The sequence below is a fragment of the Canis lupus genome, chromosome 7 (genome assembly GCF_048164855.1).
Source record: "Canis lupus baileyi chromosome 7, mCanLup2.hap1, whole genome shotgun sequence".
NCBI classification, from domain to species: domain Eukaryota; kingdom Metazoa; phylum Chordata; class Mammalia; order Carnivora; family Canidae; genus Canis; species Canis lupus.
Genome location: NC_132844.1, coordinates 65,798,315 through 65,825,809, shown reverse-complemented (window position 1 = coordinate 65,825,809; position 27,495 = coordinate 65,798,315). Strand labels below are relative to the sequence as shown.

Genomic DNA, 27,495 nt, shown 5'->3' with positions numbered 1-27,495 from the left:
TATAAACACATGAGTGTTCCAGGCCTACCCTTGCCCTTGAGGAGCTCCTGATCTACTGGGGAATGCATCTGGTGGATGCAGAAGAGATGAATCACCAGATGGCACAGCAGCAGAGGTACAAGGAGAGGGGTGATCACCCAGGGCAAAGAAGGAAGATTTCTCCCAGGAGATGACTTTTGAGTGGCATCTGTAAAGATAAAGTGAGGAGCAGAAAGGACATTTTAGGAAGAGGAACCAGAATATACTGAGTCATGGAGGCAGGAAGTTTGCAGGGAAAAGTGGATGGTTCACAACAAAAAAGTCCGGCCATAGCAAGGTGTACAGGAGAGGGAAGAAACTGCAAAGTGTGGCCCAGCCAAATCTGAGGGGGCTTTGAATGCCATGCTAAGAGATTATACTAGAATAAACAGCAATCCGGGGTTTTTTATTTTAAGATTTTATTTATTCATGAGAGACACAGAGAGGCAGAGACATAGGCAGAGGGAGAAGCAGCCTCCCTGCAGGGAGCCCGATGTGGGACTCGATCCCAGGACCCCGGGATCACTCCCTGAGCCAAAGGCAGATGCTCAACCACTGAGCCACCCAGGCATCCCAATCAGAGAGGGTTTTTAAGAAATATGTTATTGGAGTCCTTTATAATGAAAGCAATAAAGTAATACCTTTTTTTAAAAGATTTATTTATTTATTCGAGAGAGAGAGAGAGAGCATGAGGAGCAGAGAGAGAGGGACAAGCAGATCTGCACTGAGCACAGACCAACGTGGGGCTTGATCCCATGACCCTGAGATCATGACCTGAGCAGAAAATTAAGAGTCAGACGTTTAACCGACTGGACCACCCAGGTGCCCCAATACATTTTTAATAATAATTTAGATAGATGAAGCAGTAAGTGTAGGCTATAAAAAAATTGATATTTGACTCTTCCCAAACCTCTTCCCTAAAGTGATCAATATGAAGTTTCCTTCTCCAGGGCAAAGGCAATTAGTTGTCCCCTGTATCTATACTCTTTTTTCCTCAGATGTTCAGCTGAGTAGTTGGCCCCTTGGAATAAAGACTATATTTCCCAGCCTCCCTTGCATCTAAGTGTAGCTATGGGACTAGGTTCTGGTGAATGGCATGTAGTCAGAATTAATGTATGTGACTTTAAAGAACTGACCTTTTAAGCAAAGAAGACATGTTACTCTTGGTGCCTTCTTCCTTCCTGGTGGTTAGGATGTTGAAGCTAAAGCAGCCATCCCGGGCTATGGATGGCCTTGGGAATGGAAGCCAGTCATGGTGGATAGAAGAAACCTGGAGGACTTCCTGGAGTAGAGCTACCACACCAGCCCTGAACCACTTACCTCTAGAACTTTCAATGAGAGAGAAGTAAACTTTATGTTGTTTTAAAAAGCTATTGTTTTGTGGTCTTTATGTTTCTGTTTTTCACAACTTAACCTGACCCTAATCTGACCTCTCCAAGTGCTTTAATTTACCTAACCCCCAATTACAAGTATATACAAATTTTTAAAAATGAAATCCAAATACACATTGTATTCCACAACTTGATTTTCTCGTGTGTGACTTTCCAAGTCAACCATTAAGCTTCCCTCCTTTTTAACAGTTGCATGATATTCCAAAATTGGACCACAATTTAGCCAACCATTCTCCTATTAATGGACATTCATTTTTCTAGGTTTTGTTTTGTTTTGTTTTGTTTTTTGCTATTACCAACAACATTGGATATCATATACAAGATTCTTGTGGCCTGTTTTTTTTCTGTTGGATTAACTCCTCAACAATAGGCTTGGTGCAGAGACTATCCACCAAGACCAAACCTGCTCCTGAATCCTGAGCCATGAAGGCAATAGGAGGTCTTATTTAGATGACTTCATAGGCTAAGAAGGAGCTCTTCTTTTCCCCCTGCTGCTCCTGTTCCTTCTCCTCTCTCTTAGAGGTTCTCCTTTGATCAATATACAAGTGGCTGTACTCCACAGGCAGAGAGAAGACTTGGCCACCTCCAGGAGTTGGCCACTCAGAGACCCTAAGAGGCAGAAGCTCCTGGAAGCAGGTCACTTCTCCAAAGCAAGTCCTGAGAGTGAAGGGGCCCTGGTCCTCTGAGGAGGGAGTGAAGGAGCCCTGAGACATAGGACAAGGAGTTCAGAAAAGAATACTTGGGATCCACAGACAAAACCTTAAGCAGAACCCCAAAAGACCAAAGCTCAAGGTTCCTGGCTCCTTCCGGCATCACATGCTGTGCAATCTTGGGCTAGCCTTCCAGTTCCCTCAGCCTCTGCGTCCTCACTTTAGATGGGGGCACCATTTACTGTACCTTTAGCTCAGGGTAGGCCTGGCACAGATCTCCCTAGCACAGGGCTGTCTCCCATGCCACCCCCAGCCCACCCCCCACCACCTTGTTCTCCTACTGTCGTCTCTTTCTTGTGGCCCAGAAGAGGGGGAGTGCTGTCCTCTCCCTCAGTTTCCTTCCAATTCAGGTTTGAGGCTGTCATCTCTGTTCCCTGGGCAGGTAGCAGGGATACACTGCTCCTCCAGAAAAATAGCTGCAAGTACAGTGAAAGGAGCCCCCGGTAGAGCTCAGGCATGCTGTCAGGGGGCGATTTAGGACTATTGCTTTCCGCCCAGCACATTGTTTCACTGCAGCAAATATTTCCTCAGCACTGCTACAAGACGTCCATTTGGGAAACCACAGCGGGCCTGCAGGCCCCGCTCTCAGCCAGAAAAGAGGTGGGCGGGCCCTGCTGATGACCGGAGTAAATCTGAGCTCACAATTAAAATCTCTTTAGAGATTGCAGCCAAGTGACTGATGGATAGGACCCCGGGTTCCATCCGTCCCCCACTATGCTCCTCCGCCAAGACAGATATCGACAGGGCATCATAAATAGCTTCAGATATCCAGGGCCTGGGAGGCTGGCAGGAGGCGTGGTGGAGCAATTCAAGGAAAGGGCTGAACTGGGGGCTCTGCTCTGCAGGGTCCAAGTTGGGGAGTCTGTGCAAATCATCTTGGATGGGTAGAACAGGTATTTTTGGAAGCTGAGGCCCAGGCCATGCAACGCCAGACTTTCTGGACTCGAACATCCTTTGCTCATGTTCACACCTAGCACCCGACCAGCATGCCCTTGCCTTCCCCCAACACGGATGGTAGCCCGACTGCACCACCATCCTCATCACTTCAGTGTACACCAGTCTGACAGCCTGACCCCCTATCCCCAGAACCCACCTCCTTTGCTAGAAGGCTCCCTCTGACCACCAGAGGTTGATTTGCGGTCTATGCAGCAGGCCGGGAGTGTGGGAAAAGTGATTTCCCAGGGTGGCCCTCACCAATGATTGGTGGGAGGCAACGGGAGTATAAATACTCCAGCTCCCTCACCACTCAGTTGCCACCTCTCTGCGATGTGCTCTACACAGTCTCCCAGAGCCTCCCAGAAGGAGCGTGCCCCCCCCCCCATCGCCCACCGCAGTGACCTGCTCTGTGAGGTGCCTGTATGGACTCCTCCCCTTCCTTCCAGAGCTCTCTTCCTCACTCCTCTACTTGGGATTCCCCCCACTTAGCTACCTTTACTCTTTCCCTTGTCTTCGGGTCTGCTTCTGGGAGAGCCCAAATCAAGACATCTCCTCACCTTTGAATTCTCAGCGCAGCTTGCTCCCCGCCCAGGAGGGATGCCTCTCCCACTCCCTGTGTGCGCCGCATCCAGCCCTAGTACACACTGTCGCGGCACCTGTCAGTGCCCAAACCAGTTTCCCCAGCTAGAGACAGGAGTCACCTGTGGGCAGGAACATGGCTTTGTACCAGCCGTATGGCTACTGGGTCCTACTCAGGACACAGACGGGGCCCACTAGCAGTTTAATGAGTAATTAACTGAATGAATAAGCCAGTGAGTGTATTAAGTGTTCTTGTCAATTAAGGGAATGGCGATGAGGAATCTTTTCTTCCTGTGAAAAAAGAAATAAGCCAGGAAGAGTCGCACGAACAAAGGGCAGCTTCCCTGAGTTCTGTTTCGTTTGAAGCAAGGACCATAAAGCATTTTATCGATCTGCCTTGTAAATTAAGAACAGGAAACGTACAGCCATTCAATAAATAAAACATAATAAAAACACTTCAGTTCCAAAGTATGGCTAATTAGGGGAGACAAACAGAGAGAACAAAGAGGGAACGAGAAGGGGAAATGAAAGACAGGCCCCAGAAGCCGGGCCGGGTCAGAGACGGTGAGACAGAGACCGCAAGGCAGAGACGGCGCAAAATCCCCCGGTGGCCTCCACGCAGGGAGGAGTCCGCGGTGAGGTCGCTCCGCAGCTGGGGCCACCCCAGAGGCCGGCTGCGGGGGAGGAGCGGGGCCAGAAGAAAGGCAGCTCTCTGCCACGTTTGGGGGCAGCGGATAAAGGTCTGCTGCACCAAAGATGCCCAGTTCAGACCTGGAAGGACGGTGCTCTTTCCTCTGAGCCCTTGAAAGGAGAACTCTTGGGGCAGGTCAACACCAAACAGGATATGAGATTCTTCATGGTTAGAGATGAGGCCAGGCTGGAACGCAGAAAGCCAGTCACGGGTGGCTGGACAGCTCCATTAGGTACTCTAATGCCTAAGGCCGACTAAGCACCTCCTGCCTGCCAGGCTCTATGGGCTCAGTGCTCTGTGTGCACACATGTATTTATTTATTTTAAAGATCCATGAGAGACACAGAAAGGCAGAGACCCAGGCAAAGGGAGAAGCAGGCTCCATGCAGGGAGCCTGATGCGGGATTCGATCCCAGGTCTCCAGGATCACACCCTGGATTCAAGACAGGTGCTCAACCGCTGAACCACCCAAGCGTCCCGCATACGTGTATTTAAATGCTGTAACAACTCTCATGAGACAGGTACTGTTATTATCCCTATTTCACACATTGGAAAACTGAGGCTCAGAGACATTAAGTAACTCACCAGATGTGTCACACGGAAAGGAAGTGATAGAATAGGCAAAATCTAATACCACGTCATCTGACTCCAGAACATGTGCCTGAAACCCTCCCTGCTGCAGCACTGAAGGGAGCGTAAAGGCAGCACAGGGAAGGGAGACGGCAGGTGTAGAGGGCACATGGAGAGACAAGTCTCTTACATACTGTGGCCTCTGAGACATCCAGCCCTACTCCCACTTCTTTCTCTATGACCATTTTGTATTTTTTTCTAACCTGTAATAAATTTAATTTGCCTACTGGGCCACAGAGGATCTAAAAAGCAAGGAAAGATGGGAGAAGGGAGGTTTACATTTTGCCCGAAGGCTTGACATTTGCCAGTTTGAGACTGTTGGAGGGAATGTGGGCTGGGAATCTAGAAAGATGAGGACAGCAGCTTCTATGGGTGCCATCCTTCCGTGTCATTTCCTGCCAGTTCATGTGTGCAACCAGGATGCTTACACCTGCCCAAAACAAGGTCATCGAGGACCTCCCCACCCCAGAGCCTTGGACTTGACTTTTATGAGCTCATACTCTCCCCCAGCATCACTCACACCCATGCAAATTTTCTCAGCTCTTCAGATCTTATTCTGGTTCTTTGGGGTGTACAGGCTGGAGTATCCCCCTTTCCTCTTCTTCTCTATTTCTGTCTAGCCCAGAACTAGTTGGTCTCGTGCCCGGGAGATCAGGGCTCAGGGCAGAAGGCCAAGAGCTCAAGATACTTCTGTCCTCTTAGGAAAGAAGTCAGGGAAGGACCTCCTATACCCAGCGAACCCCTATGGACCTCATATATTCCAATCGAAAGAGAACACTTCTTTTTTTTTTTTAAGATTTTATTTATTTATTCATGAGAGACAGAGAGAGAGAGGGAGAGAGGCAGAGACACAGGCAGAAGGAGAAGCAGGCTCCACGCAGGGAGCCCGATGTGGGACTCGATCCCGGGTCTCCAGGATCACACCCCGGGCTGAAGGCGGCGCTGAACCGCTACGCCACTGGGGCTGCCCAAAAAAGAACACTTCTAAATTGAAGAAGGGAATATAAGAAATTAAAAAGTTGGAAAAGATTTTATTATTATGTGTCTTAATCCGCAACCCCAAAATAACATCAGCCAAAAGTGAAAAACCCCTTACCTGCGCCTGCTTTGGCCCATTGCCCCCCCACCCCCCATGTGAGCTCCAACCTCAGCCTTCACCCAAGCTTGGTCCCACCTTTCATTCTTGGCCCAGACCAAACCAAGCTTCTGTAACCCTGAGGAACCTCACTGACTTCCCCAGTGAATTTTAATTGCCTGACAAAAGTAATACCAATATTTATAAGGAAACAAACACAGATACCATAAATAAATATATTACTGACTCATTGAATTAATTAGTGTTTAATTACTTGAAATTACCATCAGTTACTATCAATTACTTAAACAACAAATGCATTCTTTCTTCATTACAGATGGCAATTCCCAGGGTGAAATCCAGGGATCTCAGGCCCCATCAGATCTCACCTGGCCCTTCCCAAGGTACTTCCTTCTTTTATTCATGCATTCACTTCTTCATCACACATTAATGAACTTTTTTGATATGCCAAGCTTGGTTCTAGGCATTGAGGATATAACAGAGGGCAAAAACAGGCAAAATCCTTGTCCTCCTGGATCTTACAATCCAATGGGTAAAGATAAACAAACACAAATTATATGATTTTAGAAGGTGATAAGTGGGATACAGAAAAAGAAGCAGAAAGAGGGATAGAGTGTGGGAAGCGGGGAGGTGGGAGTGATATTTAAGTAGTGCAGTCAGGAGTGATGACCTGACCATCTTCTCTTTGCCTCTCCAGATCTACTCTTCACCCTCTTTACCCTTCAGCCAGTTCTATGCCCCTGGAGGCTGACCCACATGGACCTCATCACCCTGCTCCCTGGCTTCTATTAAGTATGACCAATGGGAACTCCCACAGGAAATCAGAAGAAGTTGGAGAGTCCATAGGCTGGTTGTCTCCTTCCCATTCAACTGCTCCACTCAGTCGTCTGGCCTTGGGACAGGGTCAGCTCCTCACTGTGAATAGCCTAGGGCCCCTGCCCCATCCTTGCGGTTTCCAGACCCCCTGCCCACATCTCTGTAAGTCCTCCTCGAAGGATCTGAATTTGAATGTGCCATCTGTTTCCTGCAGGGACCTGATAGATAGTGATGGCTTCATTGATGAGGTGACATTTGAACAGAGGTCTGAAGGAGATGAAGGAACAAGCTGTGGGGATATCTGGGAGGAAGTTTTTCCAGGCACAGGGAACAGGTGAGTACAAAAGCCAGACACAGGACTGGGCTTGGCATCTTTGTGGCTGTTGCAGAGTGAGTGAAGAGAGAATAATAGAGACAAAGTCAGCGAGAAGGCAGGAGGCCAGGTCAGGTAGGATAGGCATCTAAGACTTTGGCTTTTATTCTGAGTGAATAGGAACCCACTGCAACATTTGAAGCAGAGAAATGACTTGGTCAGCTACACATTTAGAAGGGCCACTTTGGTGGCTATGTTGAGAATAGGCTATGGTGGAAGGGGACACCACTTAGGCGAGTATCATAGTCAGCCAGGCAAGAGACCAGTGGTGGCTTGGACACGGTTGGGAGTAGAGGAGGTGGTGAGAAACAGCCACAGTCTTGACACATCTTGAGTAGAGCCAACAAGATTTGCTAAAGGATTGGAGCGAGTTTCTGGCCCAAGCAAACCAAGCAAACCAAGCAAAGGATTCACAGGGATGGAGAAGGCATTGGGAGAAGCAGGTTTTGGGGGGAAGATCCAGAGCTTAAGTTGGGACATGTTTAGGAAGTGCTCAGCCTAAAATATTGGAGCACAGTGTCCTAGGTGCTGGGAAGCAGCTTGCCACCCCCACCCCAAGCACAGGCAGCTCCTGTCTCAGTCCCCAAGCTGGCCAAAGACATCCCCACGACCCCGTCCTGTCCCCTCTATCCCCTTCCCTATTGCTGGCTCTCCTTTCCTTCTGACTGAAATCCCAAAGCTGCCTGAACTCCCCTCTCTCCCTGGCCCAGCCCCTCATGCTCTCCATTCAGTGGCAGAGTGCCCACGTATGGTTGCCTTCTGGGGCACAGGCAGGGAAGGAATGAAGGAACTTAGGAGAAGATTCCTGCCCACTACAGTGGAGGAGGAGGGAGCTTGTTTTCCTCTCCCCGCACCTTAGGAAGCTTGTGCCAAAAAATAAATGTGGATCGAGAATAACCCCAATCTCAGTTGGGTCAGAGCAATCAAAATGTAATTGGGTTTGTGAATAACTAATGTTTACACTGATGTTGTCCTAATAGGACGTTGAGACCTGGAGATGTGACTGCTGCCTCTGCTTAGTGAGGAACTTGGGTTTTCACAGAAACTGGGTCAGGCAGCAGGAGGTAGAGAGGGAAGCCACTATCCTGGACTAGGTGGCCAGGATGGGGAGGTCCAGGAGATGCTCTGGGCAGGCACAAGGAGCCCATCATTTGGAGAACTGAGTGTTTAGGAGAGCAGTTTCACCCTGGAATAACCATAATTATGATAATCATTTAATGTGCAATGTGTCGAGCATCTATGGTGGGCCAGACACTTTGTTATCCCTATAGCATCCCCACAGTTATTACCTACAGTGAGGTGAATTTTACTATCCCCTCTTTACAGATAAGGCTACTGAGGCACAGGGAAGCATCATACGGGCTCTGGGCCTCTCATGTGGTCAGTGATACAGCGAATTCAAGGTCAAGTGGGTCTAGAGCTAAGCTCCTCTCATGATCTCACTCTGTCTGTCTCGATAGAACCAGGGAAGCCAAACAAGAAGGACTACTTCCTCCAGGAGCCATGGAGGTCCCTTATGGCAGCAAAAGTCAGGAGCAGAGGTAGAAGCAGCCATACAAGTTCTGATTACCTTGTTTCTCTGAGCCAAACTAAAGTGGGTAATGAAGCCCGGCTGGTAATTACTTTCCTGTTGGTGATAATGTCAGCGATGGTGGTGATGGTGACACTGTCTGCCGCAGCATGAGGGTGATGTCACCGGTGATGATGTTAGTCTTATGTCTTATGGGTGGCAGCAGTGCCTGGGGTGGTGGGAGGGGCGATACCATGAGTGGGTGTTGGGGTGCTTAGTGATCCTGTTCGTGCCGGCTTAGCTGTGGCAGAACGAGTGGTGTGTCTGTCACTGTGGTCCCGGAGATGCTGCTGGAGCCCTCCTAGGAAGCTGGACTCGGGTTGGCATTGTTTTTAGCGCCTTGCCCCACCCCCCACCAGGAGAAGCCCCTCGGCCCCCTCCCACCCTCAGTGAAGGGGACAGGGCTCAGGGCCTCCTGTAGAACTGGCTTTATTGCGTTCCCTGTTCTGGACAGTGTAAGCAATGTCCCTGCCTCTCCAGACGGACAAATGTGATAAATAACCAGGGAGGACAAGTGGGAGGAGGCGGCCAAGCCACCAGAAGTAATAAGTCTCTGTCCACCCGTGTGGCAGGCTCATTACAGAAAGCTCTAGGGCTATCCCCACTGCCTGGCCCGGGGCTCAGAAGAGCCCTCATTGTGGACTCCCAGCCCTGATGGCTCTGCAGCACAGCACTCCTGGTCTCACCAGCCTCACCCTTGCAGCCTCTCTCTCTGCACACCAGGCCTAGCACATTCAATCCACCCCACAACTGCATCCAGAGGCTCAGGCCTCTCTTCCCCCAACCCCAAAAATCCAGGAAGGCATTTGATGAGGGCTTTCCAAATGTCTTTGGAGATAGGATAGACAAATATGAGCTGGGTGGCAGACCAGTTAGATGCATTAGATTGCAACATACCCATAAAGACCTGGGTTCAAATTTCAGCACTGGTATTTAGGGGGCACGTGACTTTGGCTATTCACTTAACCTCTCCTCATCTATAAAACAGAGATGGTAATGTGCACTTTGCTTCTTTGGAATGAAAATCTGAGAGGATATATGTAAACTTGTTATAATAATAATAGTTAATATTTATGTGACTTCTATGAGCCTGGTACTGGTCTTTACATAAATTACCTCATTCACACATTGATGCTGTGTGGTTAGGTACTAGCCTATCCCTCTTTGATAGATAAGGAAACTGAAGCACAAAGACGCTACTTAATTTGTCTAATGACACATTGCTAGTGATTGGTAGAACTGGTATTGGAACCCAAGTGGTCTGAGGTCAGCACCTCTTTACCATCAGATTGCCAACTTCGCATACATCAGGCACTCAACAATGCATATTCATGGAGCAGCTCCTATTTTAAGCCAGACTCATGGAGTCCTCCCAACTCTAAGACATACATAACATTTGCATGGAATACTACATTTGATAAACTACTTTCTCCTTTTTTAAAAAGATTTTTATTTATTTATTCATTTATTTATTTATTTTAGAGACAGAGTGTGTGTGAGCAGGAGGGGCAGAGGGAGAGAATCTCAAGCAGACTCTATGCTGAGTGTGGCCCCGTGCTGGGCTCGATCTCACAACCCTGAGATTTCTACCCACACAGAAAACAAGAGTCAAATGCTGAACCAACTGTGCCACCCAGGTGCCCCAATAAACGCTTTCTCATTTAACCCTGTGAAATGGGTATTATCTATATTTCCTTGAGGAGAGAATAGATTCTCCCAAAAAGCTAAGTGACTTATCTAAGACAGCACATTCAGAAGCAGCAAGGCTAGTGCCCACACTTGGGGTTTCTGACAAGGACCCCCAGAGTCGCCCCAGCAAGACTATTGGGGTGGCCCCTTCTGCCCTGTTCCTGTCCACACATGTGGTTTCTGGATCGTCTCATCCCCCACACAGCCTCACCACTTTTCAAGAGCAACACTAGAAACAATGACAACAGGAATCAATGGCCCCTCAGCATGTGGCTCCTCACATCACCTAAAGGGACAACTCTTCCCTCCCAGTTGTCTCCGTGGATCAAATACAATCATCTGCAAAAATAATTAGCTGAAGTTAAGAGCAGAGTCGGTGTATATCCAGAATATAAAAAAGAAACGATTACAAATCAGTAAGAAAAAGGCAGACAACCCAATAGAAAAATGAGCAAACTATTTATACAGACACATCACAAAAGAGGCCATCCAAATGGCCAATAAGCACAAGAAAAGGTGCTCCACATCATTAGGCATTAGGGAAATGCAAATTCAAGGAGATACCGCATCACACCCACAGAAGGGATAAAATTAAAAAGATCGACAAACCAAATGTTGGTGGGAATGTTCATATATTTCTAGTGGGAGTATGAAATGATACAACTACTTTCCCAAACTGTTTGGCAAAATCTATAAAATGCATACATCATGACCCAGAGATTCTGCTCCTAGGGATAGATTCAAAATACGAGTGCATATGTGCACTAAATTATAAATAACAGAGTGTTCATAGCAGTGCTATTCATAATCACCTCAACTGGAAACAACTCTAATCATCAGCAGTAGAATGGATTAGTAAATTGTGCCGTATGTGTGTAATGGAATATTACGCATCCATGAGAATGAGCATCTACAACTATGCACGATATGGGTGAGTGTTGCGGGTGATGTTGGGTAAAAGAAACCAGACACAAAAGCACCTGTCCTCTGTGATTCATTTACACAAAGTCAAAAAGGAGAGAAGCTAAATCTAGGATGTGAGAAGTTATGAGGGGGTTACTCTTGGCAGGGGACAGTGACTAGGAAGATTGAGGGGGTCTCGGGGGGCCAGTATTGTTCCATTTCTTCAACTGGGGGATGTACATTTATGATCTGGGGCTGTTGCTAAATGCATGCTTCAGCAAAAAGTTGTGTGTTTGTGGGTTTAAGTGTGGTATCTGTGGCCGGAGAACAGAATGCACTCTTCTTTTCTTGATGGAATTGCCAGACTGACAGAGAGGAAACTGTGTCAGACACGGTGTCTGGGCTTCACTGAGGAATATGACAAGGCATCTTACGATGTCCTTATGAACGAGATGGACAAATACGGCTGGGTGATCATGTAATTAGGTGAATTGAACCACTGTCGCCAAAGGGTGCTGACTAAGGAATACATGTCCACCCGGAGGGAAACTTCTCATGCCCCCGGGCTCTGTCCTTGTCCTGGGCAGTCGAACCCTGTTACCTAGGACTGCAATGAAGACATAACAGACAGGCTTATCACACTCAGGGACAACATGAAAGCCGGGAGGGAGAGAGAACAGCTCATGATAGAAGCAAGATCCAAAATGATTTTGGCAGAATGGCCAAGTGAAGCAAATCTAATAAGATGAAATTGAGTCAAAAAAAAAAAAAAAGTTGAAATTGAGTCAAGGATCTGCACAAGGCATTGTATCTCAGACTCAAAGCTAACTTTGTGGGAACAAGATGGGGCAAGGGATCATAACTTTACAGCCACAGCTCTGTGAGTTCAGGGTATAAATTCCCCTAGAACAGGGACCCTCCTTTTGTGTCCCAGGATCCCCAGGCCCACCTCAGGCCCTGGCACAGACAAAGCACTCAGAAATAGTTGCTAAGTTAATCCTTTACTGGAAGGTGGAGCAGTGCCTGGTTGTGACACCCTGGCCCCAAGGTCATATGAGGGAACCAAAGGATGTGCAAACCTGGATGTCCTGCTCTGGCAGGTGGCCTCAGCAGCCTACCACTTGGTTCTGAACCCTTTTAAAGTGATGGAGACAAATGAATACTGGTTCAGATAAGAAGTTGGGACCTGTACTTGAGGAACCTTTGAAGGCACTGGCCATATTTAACCAGCAAAAGAGAAGTCTAGGGGTGGAAGGAGCAGGGATAATGATCAGAGTCCTCAAAAACCTGCTGGGCTTCCCTTCCCTTGGGACCTCCTAGCCCACAGACACAGATGAATTCACCATGGAGCTGATACAGCTTCTGCCTCAAGGCCCCTCACTTGAAATAGGCCCCTTCCAAGATTCTCAGAGTTGACAAAAACGTTCACATGGTCACACAGCTTTGTAAAATCTGCAAACACAGATATTTTAATCCTAACCAGTTAAGATCCCCTTCTCTTTCCACTTTGACTTGCCCTTCATCACACTATCCCTCATGTTGAATGGTGTCAGAGTGGCCATGGGCATCTATGGGATGGAGTTCAGGGGAAACTAGGGAAGGGAACCATTTGGGTTAGGTTTAGTAGATATGTTTAGCTGATTCACCTCCATGTTATAGCTGCATTATTGCTGGCTGTCCTGGTGCAGGGATGACATTCAGGAGTACTCCTACCATCCGTTCAGCAATGGGATGCAACAGGGCAGAGTCAGAGGGCCAGAATCCATGTGAATATGCCTCGTAAACCTGACACTAGAACTGTGTGGCTTGTGGGGAAGAAATCAAGTATGAGATGTAGGAAGCCAAAACCAGAACACCAAACAAAGCCAAACCCCTCAGGGTGGTTCTGTGCAAGATGTCACTCATTCCCTATGGCCCTAAGGCCTGGAACAGAAACCAAAGGGCAGAGGTGTGGGCTGCATACAACTAGAGAGTTTCTGCGCAAAGAAGAACAGATCTTTTACTCTGTGCATGTCTGCATCTTCTCAGGATCCAGCATTATGTGGCATTACTACTTTTGTCTCAAGTGTGGATGGAGTGAGCACCTTGTCACCAGAAGATGTTAAGAAATGGGCTAGTAACCACCTACCAAGGATGTCGAAGGAAGGCGTTCAAGAACCAAATGGGGGGCACCTGGGTGGCTCAGTGGTTGAGCATCCCAGGGTCCTGGGATCGAGTCCTGCATCAGGCTCCATGCGGGGAGCCTGCTTCTCCCTCTGCCTGTGTCTCTGCCTCTCTCTGTGTCTCTCATGAATAAATAAATAAAAGCTAAAAAAAAAGTAACCAAATGGAAAGGCTTGCCTTCTTTGACCTCGAGTGTCCAAAGTTCCAGCCAGTTCATTCAGGGGGCCAATGCCTGGCTAGTACTTTCAAAGGACAAGCATTGATTGTGCAGTGACTCTTCACTCCTTGGAACATCTCAAAGCAAACTTTTGAAAGATTTATTTTTTGACAGTTATAGTAAAACACACATAATAGAAAAATTTACCATTTTAACCCTTTCTAAGTGTATAGTTCAATAGTGTTAGGTATAGTCACATTATTCTAACAACCCTAGAACTTCCCCCTTAACAACTTCTAGAACTTCCTCATCTATAACCAAATCCCAACAACCACCCTTTCCCTCTGCCAACCACTGTTTACTTCCTGTCACTATGAATCTGACTGCTCCTGATTCCTCATATAAATGAAGTCATAGAGTGTTTTGGTTTTTTGCAACTATTCAGGGCTTTTATTTTTGCATTACTTAAAATGAGGCACAATTTACAAATAGTAAACTGCATAAATCTTAAGCATAAAGCTCAGGAACTTTTGACCTAGACAGACACGGGTGTTACCACCATCCAAATCAAGATATGGCCCATCTAGTGCCACAGAAGGCGCCTGAGAACCCCATCCCACTCCCATCTCCACCCCCACCCAAGGCAACCACTATTCTGACTTCTGCCAAAGTTGTTTATAGTAGGGATGCCTGAGTGGCTCAGTGGTTGAGTGTCTGCCTTCGGCTCAGGTCGTGATCCCAGGGTCCTGGGATCGAGTCCTGCATCAGGCTCCATGAGGGGAGCCTGCTTCTCCCTCCCTCCTCCAAGGAGCCTTCTTCTCTCCTTCTCCCTGTGTCTCTACCTCTCTCTGTGTGTGTCTCTCATGAATAAATAAATAAATAAAATCTTTAAAAAAAATAACAGGTTATTCTGAACCATGGTTTTCTCAGCTATAGAGTGGGGATGCTAATATCTACAACACAGGATGCTTTGGAAAGGGATCAAATAAAATAGCTTACGAGAGCAAGCCCAGAATAGACTCAGTATGTGCTGGTTGACTATGAGTGGCCTCCTCTTATAGTGGTGCCATGGAAGGATGATGCAGGAAGGGTACTGTTCCTTGAGTATAAGGGGGGATCCCCAGTTATAGAGGACTCTGAGGACAAAGGTCTATGCGGGGATAATGGGGAGTAGCACCACTGCCGGGAAACTCTGGTCAAACCAGCTGAGTTACCAGCCATAGATCCTGGCCCACACACCCACAAGGAGACTCACACGTGCCTTGCTGGTCTAGCCACATGAGACTCTAAGTCCCATGAACAATGGGATGGTGACTGCATTGTTCACCATGTACCCTATAATTCAATGTTCTCCAAAGTAAGCAGGCATCAGAATTACCAGGTGGCTGATGAAAACAGAGTTTTCTAGGTTCTATCCCAAGTTTCTGATTTAGGGTCTCTAGTACCAGGCTTGACAATGTTCATTTCCCATAGTGCTGACACTGTTGGTCTAGAGCCCACACTCTGAGAGCCACTGGTATGGTAGAACCTGCTGATTCCTTGCCTATATCCCCTGTCCTAAGGCAGGCACACCATCTCTCAGCTATTGGGAACAGTGGCTGCTCAGGGCTCCCAGCTGTCCCCTTGCGGGAGTATCACCCTCTGCCGATGGGAAGCACCTTGTTTTCTGGAGGTCACCCATCCCCTATAGTCAGTCCATGGCCAGTGACCAATTGATGAGGGGGTAAAACGGCTGGCCCTCCTCTCAAAGAGGGAGACAATTTTGTGGTATGGCCTATGCTCCAGAGCCTCCCACAGATCAGGCCAAGGTTAGATGTTAGCAGAGATCCTTGCACAGCTCCTGCTACAGACAAAATAATTGTGTCCCCCTCAAAAATTCTTATGATGAAGTCCTAATTCCCAATCTAATGGTATTTGGAAGTAGAACTTTTGAGAGCTAATTAGGTTTGGATTAGTTCATGAGAGTGGGACTTTCATAATAGGATTTGGGCCTTTATAAGAAGAGGAAGAGAGAGACATTTCTCTCTCCAGGAGCGTGCACAGAAGAAAGGCCATGTCAATACACAGTGAGAAGGCGGGACACCTGCAAGCCAGGAAGACAGTTCTAATCAGATACCAAATCAGTCAGCATCTGATCTTGGACTTCTCAGCCTCCAGAAGTCCAAGAAGTCCAGAATTGTGTGAAATACATCTCTGCTGTTTAAGCCACCAGTCTTATGGTATTCTGTTATAGCAGCTCAGGCAAATGAAGACAGCCTCCTCCTCTACAAGTGTTCCTAAAAAGCAAGCACTCCTTAATGAACCACGTGTGTCTGAATCCTTGGCTCAGGCTCTGCTTTCAGACCTGCTTAACATAGTTCATTGAATGAGTGAACAAGTATGAGACATACCAGGCTTGTGAAGATGACTCCCTGCCCCCACCACCCCAACCCTCTCAGACTGCAGGGACCCAGGGTCCATGTGGCTGAGGTTGGCAGGGCCTCCCAGGCTTTAACCCAGTTGGAGTTGCTGCAGTCTCTGTGAGATGCTGCCGATGACTGCCTTGGGCTTCTGGATGGATTAATTAATTACCGCCAGCACCAGCAAGAGAAAGCAGGCAGCCTGACAGCTCCAGGCAGGTGAGGTCTTCATTTCCCAGTACTTGGCAGAGTCAGGAGTGGGGGAATGGGTAGGACTGAATGCAGTGGGGGGCATAGTTAGGAGAAGGAGGTCACAGAGGAGAAAGACTGGAACACTGGCATTTCTTAGGCAACACCTCCTCCTCCCACCCCACCCCACCCAGGGTCTCTGTGGAGAAGTAATCCTGCTGTCCAGATAGTGGAACTGACATCTTGAGAGGCACAGAGATTTGCCTAGAGTCACTTGGGGGTGGGGGGCCCATAGGCCCTCTGCCTCCCAACCTGACTTATGGCCAACTTTGGAGTGTGCGTGGTAAGGGTAGAGGGACAGAATTTCTGGTAACTTCTCTCCCTCTTCTCCTCCTGCTATTAACCCTCCCTATCAGCAGATGCCTTCCCAGCCTGAGACAGACCAGGGAGAGGAGAGTTGCGAGTACTGAGAAATGTCCTGTGTATACTCCAGGAAGGGGCTGGGAATGTTGAGGTGCCCATGCCCACCTACAAGTTTCACTGCAGTTTCCCTCCCTCCATCCCATCATCTCCCACCCTGTGGCCTGGACTGAGCTGATAGTTGTGGGACTGATAGGAATGACAGCTGCACTCATGATTAATCCCTAGAACTACTCTTGGAGGAAAGGTGAATAGGGAGTGGGGGAAGCCAAACTGGGGGGCATCACTCTTCAGCTAAATGGGAGGGCCCCCAAGGCCAGCTCTGGGTGTGATGTTTCTAGGGGGCCATCCCTTCTGGGGTTTTCTTTGTTGCCCTGCACACAACTCTGCTACAGTAACAAGTCTGACATTGGTGTTCATTAGGCACCCTAAGGGGCTGTCCCTTAAAGGGGAAAGGAGAATTCACCTCTCTGTGCCTCAGATTTTCCATCTCTAAAGTGGGAACAGCAAGGATGCTGATCTCAGCCGTGGTTGGGAAGACCTAATGTGTGAACACATGCGGAGCAGTTAGAACAGTGCTGGGCACGCAGGAAGTACTGTCAGTGTAGCTACTACCAAACTTCATCAAATCTAAGCTGTCATGGTTCGGACACATCATGATTTCATGTACCTCTAAGAAAAATAAAACACTGCTGAAAATAACTAAAATTCACTGCTTGAAAGGCTTATCCTAATTTCATAAATGTTAAAGTTGGCGGGGGGAAGTGTTTCTAAGAAAGATGAAGTACAGCATTATTCTCATCCTTATCACTCCCTAACTGAGGCACTTAGCCACCCCCCAACACCAGCTGTGCACCAGGTGCTAAAGAAACATTTGTTGAGTGAATGAATGACTGGACAGCAACACGAGTATGAGGAAGGCAGGGGGCCCAGCACCTCTGGGAAGGCCCCACTCACCATCCTTCTCCCCCACAGGCTCCCAACCCCTCCCTGTGGAGTTGGGCCTTACCCAAGGCCCTTTGAGCATCTGCCCAACCCCCTTCGTCCCAATCAGATGACCAAACGCCTTGCTTGACATGGCTCCCAACCAGTTAATTGGGTAGGCCGGCCAATGGTCCCTCACCCAACACCCACATAACCTGGCCCAAATAAAGCACACCTTCTCTGTTGGACCCTCAAAAGTGACCATTCACAGGAAAGTGCAATTAAAAGGACTTCCTGGGGACACCTGGGTGGCTCAGGGGTTGAGCATCTGCCTTCGGCTCAGGGTGTGATCCCCGAGTCCCGGGATCGAGTCCCATGTCCGGCTCCCAGCAGGGAAGCCTGCTTCTCCCTCTGCCTGTGCCTCTGCCTCTGTCTGTGTCTCTCATGAATAAGTAAATAAAATCTTGAAGAAAAAAAATGGATTTCCTGGCTCCTGAGTAATGCTGGGGCCACAGAGAAATGCTGGAGAGGAGGGGAGCACAGGAGGAAGGGAAACAGTGTCTCTCTCTCCCCCTTTTCTTCTCTCTAAAAGGAGATTCAAATCCTAGCTGGCATCAGCAGCATGACGTTGGCCATGTTACTGAACTTCTCAGAGGTTCAGTTTTCCTATCTGTAAAATGGGGTATAACAATAGTAGTTCCTTGCTGCCCTTGGTGAGGGGGCCAAAGAAAACAATGCATGGTGAGGGGGTGTCTGGCCCAGCGCCTCCCTTCTCTTCCTCTAACTTCCCCTTACTCCTCAACTTCCTCACTTGCTCCTTCCTCTCTCATCCTACCCCACCCTAGCCCTGCCCTAATACCTACTCAATGCCAAGGCAGATTCCTTTTCCTTCACCCCCTTAGATGCACTTTAAATCCTGCAGGGAGGGAGGGGGCGCCCACGGCTGGTGGAAGTCTGGAGCTGGGGGCAGCCGTAGCAGGAGGGAGCATCCTCACACTGGGAATCTGCACTCTGGCTATTCCCACAAAGATTTAATCTGTGTCTTAATGGGCCGCAGTCTCCTCCGTAAAAGCCCTGAAGTGCCTTTTTATTTTTTAAAAAAATAAAAGTTGCTGATTGTGTCTGGTGCTTCCTGGGGCATGGCAAGGGAAAAGGGAGAGGGGAAGAGAAGAGGAAGAGGTGGTGGGCCTTTGGGACTGTCAGATCCTGCTTCTCCCTCGGTTCCTATCTCCAGGACCAACATGGCCCTGGTGGGTGGTGAGGAGGTGGCCACCCCTGGCTGATCTGGAGAAAGCAGTTGTGGCCTGAAATACTGGACCCCGCACCGTGTCCCTGGATCCCATTCTCCTGGGAAAACAGAGATCATTGGAATGCAGCCATTCAACTCAATTTTACCAAGAGCCCCCACTGAGAAGAACTCCTCCACTGTGTCCCCTGGGGCTTTGGGGGAGCAGGAGAGGAATGTGAAGAGGAAAGGCTGAACACTTCACCAACACTGAGTTGGCCTCTACTGGAGAACGGCAACCCGGCAGCCCTTTCTGCTTCCCTCTCCCCTCCCTCCACCCCACACAGCACCTGCTCAGCATCCCCTTCAAAGCTCACCACAGAGCCCTGACCTAAGACCTTGGCCTCCACCACCACTGCATCTCTAGCTCCTCCCAGGATCCCTCTTTTTTTTTTTTTTAAGATTTTATTTATTCATGAGAGAGACACACACAGAGAGAGGCAGAGACACAGGCAGAGGGAGAAGCAGGCTCCATGCAGGGAGCCCGATGTGGGACTCGATACCGGGACTCCAGCATCACGCCCTGGGTTGAAGGCAGGTGCTAAACCGCTGAGCCACCCAGGGATCCTCCCAGGATCCCTCTTACTGCTCTTTGTGTCTTCCTAACTGAAAGATCCCTATGTCCCCCAATATTGAAAGTGGGGACTGCCACGGAGCCCAGAGTAGTGTGTTTGCGAGAAACACCAATTTGCAGAACTCCCAAACAATGACTCTTAGTATCAAGATCTCTCCTTCCAGGGGCACCTGGGTGGCTCAGTGGTTGAGTGTCTCTGCCTTTGGTTCAGGTCATGATCCCGGGCCGGGATTAAGTCCCACATCGGGCTCCCTGCATGGAGCCTGCTTCTCCCTCTGCCTGTGTCTCTGCCTCTCTTTCTGTGTCTCTCATGAATAAATAAAATCCAAAAACAAAACGTCTACTGATGATGATCTTAGGAAAAAAAACTCTTCTTCCAACAGATAATGTTCTGAGCCCAGGTGGCCCAGGTGGTTAGTTCCAATGGGGATAACAGATGCATATCTGAGCAATCAGTTCAGTGCTGATCAAGATTACTTGTAACACTGCAGATAAAAGTGAAAATAGTAAAGTACGGGATCCCTGGGTGGCATAGCGGTTTGGCGCCTGCCTTTGGCCCAGGGCGCGATCCTGGAGACCCGGGATCGAATCCCACATCGGGCTCCCGGTGCATGGAGCCTGCTTCTCCCTCTGCCTGTGTCTCTGCCTCTCTCTCTCTCTCTGTGTGTGTGACTATCATAGATAAGAATAAAATAAAATATTAAGAAAATAGTAAAGTTCCCAGTTTTCCTTCTGTTGAGGCTTTTAAGGTCTTATCTCACCATGCTCTCCTCACTCCACTGGGCATAGAAGATTGTGCCTATTAGCCAAATGGGGAAATTGAGGCAGGAGGCTATAAACCAAGGACCAGGTTATACACCCCAGGAATTAGATATTCAACCAAGCCAAGGTGAGTCATCATTAAGTTCCACTTCTCCTGCCCTAATCTTCTATCATTTTTTTCTATGTCTCCAGCCCAGTTTTAGGATCTTTTAAGTGGAGAGAATTAGAAGTTATCTTGCCAAATACCCCCCTCCCCCTTCACTGTGGTTCTCTGGAGATACTTTGAACCAGTGATAACAAATGTAGACGCCTACAGGAGGAAGCCAGGTGGGAAACATAAATGTGCAAAACAGACCAGGTGTAGCACTGCAGGGAGTAGTGAGGCCTATGGCCTTCTTTCTAGTAATCAAACTCAAACAATTAAAATTAAGAATATGAATCTTCTGATTAAACAAAGTAACTGAGTGTGCACATTTATTTCTGCTCCTTTCAAAAACGTTGCTAAATGATGATTAAAGTTTTTTTTGAAAGATTTATTTGTTTTACAAAGAGAGAGAGTGTGTGTGAGTTTGGGGGGTGGGCAGAGGCAGAGGGAGAGGGAGAGATTCTCAAGCAGTCTCCCCACTGAGCACGGAGTCTCACTCAAGTGGATCCCATGACCCTGAGATCATGACCTAAGCCGAAATCAAGAGTCAGACACTCAAGGGACACCTGGGTGGCTCAGCAGTTGAGCATCGGCCTTTGGCTCAGTGCCTGATCCCTTAATCTGGGATCAAGTGCCGCATTGGGCTCCTTGTGGGGAGCCTGCTTTTCCCTCTGCCTATGTCTCTGCCTCCCTCTCTCTCTGTCTCTCATGAATAAATAAATAAAATATTTTTTTAAAAAAGAATTGGACATTCAACCTACCAAGCCACCCAAGCACCCCTTAAATATCTTTTTAAAGCAAAAAAAAAAAAAAAAAAAAAAAAAATCACAAAAAGAAAATGGAAGAATTGATAGCAGATGAGAGGTATCATTGAAATTTTGGAAGTCAGAAAGCTGACAAACAGGTGGTAATGGATTTTTACTATAAAAAGCAGCGTGTGAAGCCCACAAGCTAGAGGAATTATGCCAACAAGCCAGACAATTCACATAATGGGAAGGCTGGAAGACCAGGTACTAATGAAGACAGGAATGAAGAGGAAGGCTGAAAACTGGAAGACTAATTTTAAAAGTCTCTAGTAGGAACAGTTGGGCCCTCAGGTATCCTTCAGACTTACCAGGTACCCTATCCCCAAGTCAGCAGAAGCCTAGAGGTTTATTCCCAGGAGATGTTGAACCAAAGGGCCTCTGGTCTCAGGGATAACAGGCCAGCTGGAAGTAAGGTGGTATATAAGTTTCCTAGGGCTGCCATGACAAATGATCACAAATGGGTGGCTCGAAACAACAGAAATTTATTCTCTCACAGTTCTAGAGGTCTAAAGAATGAAATCAAGGTGTCAGCAGGGCTGTGCTCCCTCCAAAAGCTCTAGGGCAGGGATCCCTGGGTGGCGCAGTGGTTTAGCGCCTGGCTTTGGCCCAGGGCGCGATCCTGGAGACCCGGGATCGAATCCCACGTCAGGCTCCCGGTGCATGGAGCCTGCTTCTACTTCTGCCTATGTCTCTGCCTCTCTCTCTCTCTCTCTGTGTGACTATCATAAATAAAAATTAAAAAAAAAAAAAAAAAAAAAGCTCTAGGGCAGCATCCTCCCTTGTCCCTTCTAACTTCCAGTGGATCCAAGGGTTCCTTGGCTTATGACTACGTAACTCCAAACTCTGCTTCTATCCTTACACGGATATTTCCTCTTCTCTGTGTGTCTTTTCTCTGGATGTCACTTATAGGACATCTATCATTGAATGTAGAGCCCACCTTGTTACTCCAGAATAACCTCCTCCCAAGATCCCTGCTTAATTACATCTAAAAAGATCTTCTTTCCAAGTATGTTCACATTGACAGGTTCAGGAAATTACAAGATGGACATCTTTTAGGGGGCCAAACAACTCACTGTAGGTTGTTTTACTGGGAGAGATGATAAGTGAAAGTCTGGACTCCAGCTCTGTTCTGCTCCATTCTAAGCATGCTTAGAATCTCCTCCCTGGAGAAACCAACTATCTCAAGAGAAAAGTGTATGTATGCTGACAGTGGGCATCTGCCAATGAAAGAGCTACATCTCCACTGGATCACCTACCCATGAGGCTCACTGGTTGACAGCCTTTCCCACAGATCTGTCAAATGATTTCCTAGTAACTCACTTTTAAGTATGAACAGATTGCTGGGATCACTACAGGTGTGCAAAAAGTCTTCAATTTGAAAGATGAAAACCAAACAGAAAAATAGAAAAAAAAGGAAATCTGACAAAGTGGAAACCATGCAGGAAGCAGATGAAAACTTTCAAACTAAAAAGCAATATAAAAATTATTTCCAAAGAAGGCCGCCTGGGTGACTCTTGATTTCAGCTCAGTTCATGATTTCAGGGTCATGAGATTGAGCCCAGGTCAGGCTCTGCATTCAGCAGGAAGTCTGCTTGAGATTCTTTCTCTCTGCCTCTCCCCCTGCTTGTGTTCTCTCTCTCTCTCTCCCTTGCTCTCTCTCTAAAATAAATAAATCTTTTAAAAAAATATTTCCAGAGAGATGAGAATATGTTGTATTTATGTAATAAAAATAAAATACTATAAAAGGAAAAAAAATACTATAAAAGGAATCATTCAGAAAGCATGTGTTCTTAAAAATGAAAAATAAGGGCAGCCCCAGTGGCGCAGCCGTTTAGCGCCGCCTGCAGCCCGGGGGTGTGATCCTGGAGACCCGGAATCGAGTCCCTCATGGGGCTCCCTGCATGGAGCCTGCTTCTCCCTTTGCCTGTGTCTCTGCCTCTCTCTTCGCTCTCTCTGAATGAATAAATAAATAAATCTTTTATTATTTTTTAATCTTTTAAAAAAATGAAAAATAATTGAGGCAGCTGGGTGGCTCAGTTGGTTAAGTGCCTCCAGCTCATGCCCTGATCTCAGGGTCCTGGAAGCAGGGAGCTTGCTTCTCCCTTTCCCACTGCCCCTCCCCCCACTTGTATTCTCTCACCCACTCACTCTCTCTCTCTTAAATCAATAAGATCTCTTAAAAAATGAAAAAGAAAAAAAAAGAAAAATAATGTAAAAAGATAGCTGCTTAACTTCAATATAAATGTGTAGAAATAAATTTATGGAACTCTCCCACAAAGTACAACAAAAAGACAAAGAGTGGGAAAATAGGAGAGAAAAACTAAGAACACTCAAAGATCAGTTGAGGAGATCCAACATATGTCTTATACAAGTATCAGAAAAAGAAAAACAGAAAATATAGAAGGAGGAAAATAAGGAAAGAAGTAATACAAGATAAATTCCCAGTACTGAGACATGCTTGAGATCATCCAGAACTGTGAACAGAAAAGGACCTCTATAAAGCCATATAATTATAAAATTTCAAAACACTAGTGATAAAAAAAAGAAACCCTAAAAGTGTCTAGAGATTTAAAAAAAAAATAGGTCACCTGCAAAGAGAAAAGAATCAGAATGGACTCAGATTCTTCAAGCATAGTAGTAGGAGCTAGAAAGCAATGAATCAAACGCATTCTAAATTTGAGGGACATGGCTTTCTATCTAGAATTCCATACCCAGCAAACTACGAACCAACGTGATGAGAGAATAAAGACATTTCAGACATTCAAGATTGGAATATGTGTATCTATATACCCCTGCCAGGAGCCTAGAGTCTCCTGACCCTGTTTATTTAAAATGTTAATTTTGGCTCATTATTATATTGGTTTCCTATTGCTGCTGTACCAGATTACTGCAAGTGTGGTGACTCAAGACAATACAAATTTATTATTTTACATGACTGTAAGGACAGAGTCTGACATCAGTCTCACTGAGCAAAAACCCAGGTGTCAACAGGACTTCATTCACTTCTGGAGACTCAAAGGAAAAATCTACATTCTTGCTTTTCCCAGCCTTTATAGGCTGCCTGCATTCTGTGGCTCCTAGCCCCATTCCATCTTCAAAGCCAGAGTATCTTCATCATTTCACAGTATATCACATCATGTCACTCTAACTCTGCTCTTGCCTTTATATTTTCTTCCCTGATTCAGGCTCTTTTGCTTTTTTCTTCTACTTTTGAGGACCCTTGTGATGACAGTGGTCCCATCTGGACACCCCAGGTTCATCTCCCTAACTTAAGGTCAGCTAATTAATAATAGGAATTCCAACTGCAGCCCTAATTCCCCTTTACCATATAACTTAACCCATTCACAGGTTCTGGGGATTAAGACACAGACCTTGAGGGGTGGGGTGCATTATTCTTCCTACGACAATCATGGATTTTGTTTTGCATTAAATTGGATTTTTTAAAAAAGATTTTATTTATTCATGAGAAACAGAGAGAGAGGCAGAGACATAGGCAGAGGGAGAAGCAGGCTCCCTGTGAGGAGCCCGATGAGGGACTCGATCTCAGGACCTCAGGATCATGACCTGAGCCAAAGGCAGGCACTCAACCACTGAGCTACTCAGGCATCCTTAACTTTGATTTTTTTAAATATTGCATGAAAATGTTATTTCTCTTAATTACTGGGCTGGGTTTTTTGGGTTGTTTTTGTATTTTGTTTTTGGTTTGGGGGATTTTTTTGTGTGTGTATGCTCCTTAAATTTGTTCCTGAGCTGAGTATCCTAATTCAGGTTCTATCTATTTTTCCTTCTTTGCCCACTCCTTCCAGCCTCAGGCCCAGCTCAATGAAACATCTTGGGCCTCAGGCTGCCCAAACTCCAGACACATTCTGCAGGCCCTTTCTCAGCTATACATTTCTCTGCTCCAATTTGAAAGGTAGGTGCTCAGGTTGCCAAGTCAGAGAAGGGAGAAGAAGCTGTTCAATTCCTACCCGGGCCCCAGGGAGGAGACAGGACCCCACTTCTACACACCTGATCCCCCCTCAGGGCTGCAGAGATAGCCAGCCTTACAGCCTGGCAGCAAGCAGGGCAGATGGACGCTAGAGGTGGGGGGAGTGGATAGGAGAGATGAAAGAGGATCCTGACACTGCCTGAAGGTCAGGGGCAGCCAGTGGTGTCTGGGCCACCGCAGGGGTGGGGGGGCAGTGCTGGAAAGCTGATGCTGCCCGCACACTGGAGAGGCCCCTGGGAGGCAGGGATCTGATCCTCAGCCATTCCAGCAATGTCACAAAGGACGCCGCTGGGTGGGGGTTTGGAACAGAAGAGGAGGAAAAGACTGGGAAATGGGGGTCTCCATACCAGAGAAGGGGGGCAGAGGGAGAGGGGAGTGGCAGGAGACAGGGTGCCCTCTGTGTGTTCCCTCCATGCTGCCCTCAGAGGCACGGGTTACTGGCAGCTGTGGGTTTTCTAGATGGAGTGAGAGGATGGAGCAGGTCCTATTCCCACTCCTACCGTCACCACCAAGCCTGGCTCCACCCTCTGAACCCATTAGATGAGAACCAGATGCAAATGAAGGGGCTGAGTCACAAGGGCATTGAAGTTGGTAAGTTTTCTACCAAGAGCACTGAGGGAAGGTCACAGATAACTAGCAGGTGGAGAGAGGCAGGCAGGAGGTGGGGATATCCAGAGAATCAGGCACAGAAAGGAGACAGAGACTGAGTGGCTGGAGGGGAAGGAGCTGAGTGGGGGAGGGGAATTTGCACCGCCTGAAAGGGTTGGAGGGTAGGGGGAGTTGGAGCCTGGCATGGGCCCCTCAGGACTGGGGACTGCCCTGGGCTCTGGAGAGGGTGGGGCAGGTTGCAACTTGAACAGGACTTTCTCTGAGCCTCCAGCTGCCTGTACCCCTCACTTCTGGGCGGTGATGGGGAGAGGGGCCGGCTGGGAGGGTGCCAGGGTGGCTGGCAAGCCGAGGGGTCAGAAGTCCTGGTTGGGGTGACAGAGGTCACAGTGCCTGGCCCTCCCCTCGGGCTAATCAGAGGCTTTGAGCACAGAACTGTCAACTTATTACTCAAAGGACCCAAGCTGTTGACCCACAGCTAATCACTAATGGTTTGCATATTTTGCATATCATTTGCATTCTCCTGGGGGTCTCTGGAAACCTCTGCAATCACTCTCTAGAGGCCCCTGCCCCTATCTCGAAGGTCCCCTCCCGTGTCCCCCAGGCCCATTTCCCTGCTCTGCTGCCTCATCTGAGATCAGAAAGCGCAGGTCACGGGTGGGGGCATCTCTAAACACTATGGGCACAGCAGGGGCTGCAGGGCCAGCTGGGAGCAGCTGGGGGCACCTTGAAAGGGGGTGACCAAGACCTGTCTGGTGATTAATCCTCCGGCTAATGGAGGCTTCACTGTCACTGGGGCTTTTAAGGAAACTCAGGGAAGCCCTTTAGTGCCATCAGAGCTGTCTCTGAGGTCCTCAGCGAGCTCATTAGCAGCCCTCCACCTCCTAATTAGCAGCCCCTCCCCTGAATGGCTGCTGGAGGGGAAGAAAGCTTTGTGGGCCCTTTAAGGCCCAAGGCCCTGGGCAGAGCTGCAGCAGCCTCCACTGCTCCCCCACCCAGGACCACTCACCTATTCTCCAAAACGGAGCACAGCCGCCCCTGCCTCACTCCCAAAGCACATCTGCAGCTGGAAGGAATTTGTACTCATCCAGGCCATCCTAGACAAGGAAAGCAGGGTCCAGGGAGGCCCCCAGAGGCCACTCAGGCCATGGGAGAAAGCCACCTTGGAGTCAGCTGTCCCAGCACTGTCCCCACAGCATCCCCAGCCTCCTGTCTCCTCTGCTTCCTCCCCACCCTGCCCAGCATTAGGGAAGGCAGCCCCTTCTCTAAGGGCTTTAGAGGGCAGGCAGGCCACTGACCTGGTTAGGACCTATCCCTGACCAGAGGCCAAATGTCACAATCCCTGGGAGTTTCCTATCAGCCCCAAACACTGGGGTTCTCCAATATTTTGGGGTAAGAGCAAATGAGGTGACCCAGTTCACTTTCAGAAGTATCTGTAAAGCTCCCCATTACCTGTTGCAAGGCAGTTTACAGCAAGGGAGGCCTCTCTAGGGGGAAAATCATGTGCAGAGAGTGGCAGTCATAATTCCCTGACAGAGGCTGCCCAGAAGGAAGGATTGAGCACAGGAGAGACTTCACATTCTATTTATTCCACAAATAGGAGCATCCACCCTGAGCCAGACCCTCTGCTGGGTATGAGAAGACTCAGAAGTAAGAGAGACATATCTTTACTCTCA

General features: G+C 48.0%; 1 long non-coding RNA gene across 1 annotated transcript in view; it reads right to left on the bottom strand.

The window, feature by feature from the left end:
* LOC140636349 (uncharacterized) overlaps positions 1–27,495 on the bottom strand; it is a 42,495-nt gene that overhangs the window by 11,268 nt on the left and 3,732 nt on the right. The gene's annotated exons all lie outside the window — the stretch shown is intronic.